The sequence below is a fragment of the Triticum aestivum genome, chromosome 1A (genome assembly GCF_018294505.1).
Source record: "Triticum aestivum cultivar Chinese Spring chromosome 1A, IWGSC CS RefSeq v2.1, whole genome shotgun sequence".
Classification (NCBI taxonomy): Eukaryota; Viridiplantae; Streptophyta; class Magnoliopsida; order Poales; family Poaceae; genus Triticum; species Triticum aestivum.
In genome coordinates this window covers 490,881,030-490,883,944 of record NC_057794.1, presented here as the reverse complement: position 1 = coordinate 490,883,944, position 2,915 = coordinate 490,881,030, and positions in this window count along the sequence as shown.

Genomic DNA, 2,915 nt, shown 5'->3' with positions numbered 1-2,915 from the left:
GACGATCGGTCGTGGACTCCGCCCCGCGCCTCTCGCTTTTGAGAAGGTTAAAGCGCTTGGACTTGGTCAATCCCACTTTGAGGAGCTGGTCGTTGATCCAACGCCGGTGGCGGGAGGATGTTTGCACGGTTCTCCTAGACCGATCAATGGCCTAGGCCTCCACGAGGGTGGGGTTCGCAGGGACCCAGACGAGGGTGTCATTCGATAATGCGAACATCGCCCAGTGATGTGTGTTGTGCCGCTCCTAGCGCACCATCTCGGAGGTTGACGTCACGGTGGTGGACGAGCCCCCGACACCATCGCGGTAGTACATGATGTGATGGAGGCTCCTCCTTCACGGTGACCTGGCGCCACTAGCTCCTGGACACCCGTCGGGGCGGTGATGGCAACACCGCCTCCTTGCTAGTATGGAGAAGGATGAGCGGCAAGGACGATGGCTCCTCCTTGATGTGGTGTCTGATTTAAACACCCGGTTGCACGGGGCGAGGGCGGCGCCGGAACGTGGTCGTAGCAAGACCGCTTGAGCAACAGCTTCATCTACCATGTGAACTCCTTGTCCATTCAAGGGGTGGCTGTTGCTGCTCCTAGTCGTCGGACGAGATGGGCTCCGGCTTTACAGAGGAGGGAGTGGTGGATGCCGACGGGCCCAGATACTAAAAGAGGCGGCTATTGCGAGCCCAGCAACCCGCGGGAGCTCTGCCTCGGGCACAACAGCCATTCCGCGCTCCGCCACGAGCATGGGGCGGCGTGAGCACAACTGCTCCGGCATGGTGCGGGGTGGCCTCAGCGGCCCCGCCATGCGAGCTCCGGCCCCCGGCAAGGCACAACAACCCTGTCGGCCGCAAGCTCCGGCGTAGCGTCGGGCGGGCACAACAGACGTGGAGTGCGGGAACTTTGGCCCCGGCAAGGTACCATAGCCCCTCCGCGCGAGCTCCGGCGGCCTTCCTCCCCGACGCATCCGCATCCACGTGATGGGCGTCGTTGCCATCATGGCCTTCTCATCACAATGGCTGCAAGTGGGGCCATGTGTTGATTGGAGCTGATGTGGAGCACTGCCCTGGCGTGACCGGGCACTCTCATGTTGCCCCCAGGATTTCGTCTCGTTTTGAGATACGCTGGTCAGTCCGGACATTTAGGAAGAAAGTGAGTGATCCTGTTGGGTCACTTTTTTTGACCGGACACTGATCAGACGGACTTTTTTAACATTTGAGGAGAAATAGGGGTCTGATTGTTGATGCTCTCATCTACACAGTATAATGAATGTTTTATATTATTTGGCATGACAATTTGTAAATGGCTCGGGTTGTGATCAACTTGACATGTTATTGTCATGACTAAAAGATTTTAGTACTTAGTGTTTGCGCTCGATGTAATGGAATCCTTATAATTAGTAAGCTCAATAGGAATAGTGTCCTAGGAGAGCTCCAATGTTCTTTCCTCGAAGTGGACCTCGCCTACAAGGATAATTAGGTTGTTGTTCCTGCGTGACAGTACCAGAACAAACATTCTCGCCTTGGTAAAAAAACAGTCATTTGTGTGTTGCCCAGAAGCAATTTGGTTGTATAGGCAAGGAGCCTACAACAGCCGACGTGTTTGAGCTGTCGCTTGCTTTTGATCTACGTCTGGTACAATGACTACTGATGAGCTCTTTTGCCTCTAAAATCTTCAAGTTTTTCAATAAATTGTGGAGACAATAGCCAGAATGCCACTACGAAAAATCAAACTTGCCAAAATACCACTATGAAAAATCAACTTGCCAATATACCACTGCACACTCAGTTTTTCTTGTCAAAATAACACTTTCGTTAGTTGTCAAACTTTTTCTGTTAGTCAAACCGGAGGCAACTTGTCAGTTTTTTGGCTATTCCAAAATTACCCCCCGGGCTCAACCCTGTCCTCTCCTCCCCCTCTCCTCCCGCACGCACACACCAGGAGCATGGCGGCGCGAGGAACCAGCCGTCGCCGGCGCCGCCCCGCAGCTCCTCCTTCCTTCTGACCCTCTCCACCACCCATCCCCTAGCTCCCTCCATGTGCCGCCCTCCTCCTCCTCCCTAGGTTCGTGGCTGGGTAGCCCGACGCCCTCACTCCCGCTCGTCGGTGCCTGGCTGGTCGCCCGACGCATCGGCTCCGGCGCCAGCCAGCCCAACGGCGCAACTCCGGTCAGAGGGATCCGCCCCAGCTCGTCCCAGATCAGTTCGTCGGCCTCCTCTGCTCCATTGCAACCTCACCTAGCTCGTCCATCTGCTCGAGTTCGTCCCGGATCAGCCCGACGGCGGCGCTCCATTGCTTGGCACCGACCGGACCAGCTCGCGGCCTCCCCTGCAACCTCGCCTTCGAGTGGCTCCTCTGCCTCCAACCCTCCAGTACATCTCCAGCGGCAAAAGGTACAAAATTTCCCCCTGTTTTCATAGTTCTTTTCATTGTAAGTGCAGCAAATTTAGAATTTGCTGTGTTTGTGTGTTTCAGAGTCGATTCAATGGGTGATTTCAAAGTAGAAATAGATGTTCAGTCCTACTTGACGATTGTAGACGGCAAAAGAGTTTACAGAAGGGGCGAAACATGGGATTTCATGGTCGGTCGGGACTTGTCTGTGGCGCGGATAAAGGAGGTTGTGGAGGAGAAGTTCAAGTGGTCTCCTGATCAGAGAATGGCCATTTGGTATGGAACAGGATATAACACCATCCCATTGATCTCTGAATCGGAGATAGCTGAATTGTTTGATAGGTGTTCTAACACGAAAATAGTGAGGTTTGGTGTGACCATTGAGAAGAAACAGCAACACAAGGAACAAGCTCCTGTCATGGCCGAGGATATGGATGATCAACCTATCCATGCTCCATTCTTTGCTTGGCCGAAGCAAGCCTATGAAGGCGAGTATGAGGATGATGAGCCTGTAGGATGCGGTGAGGAGAACA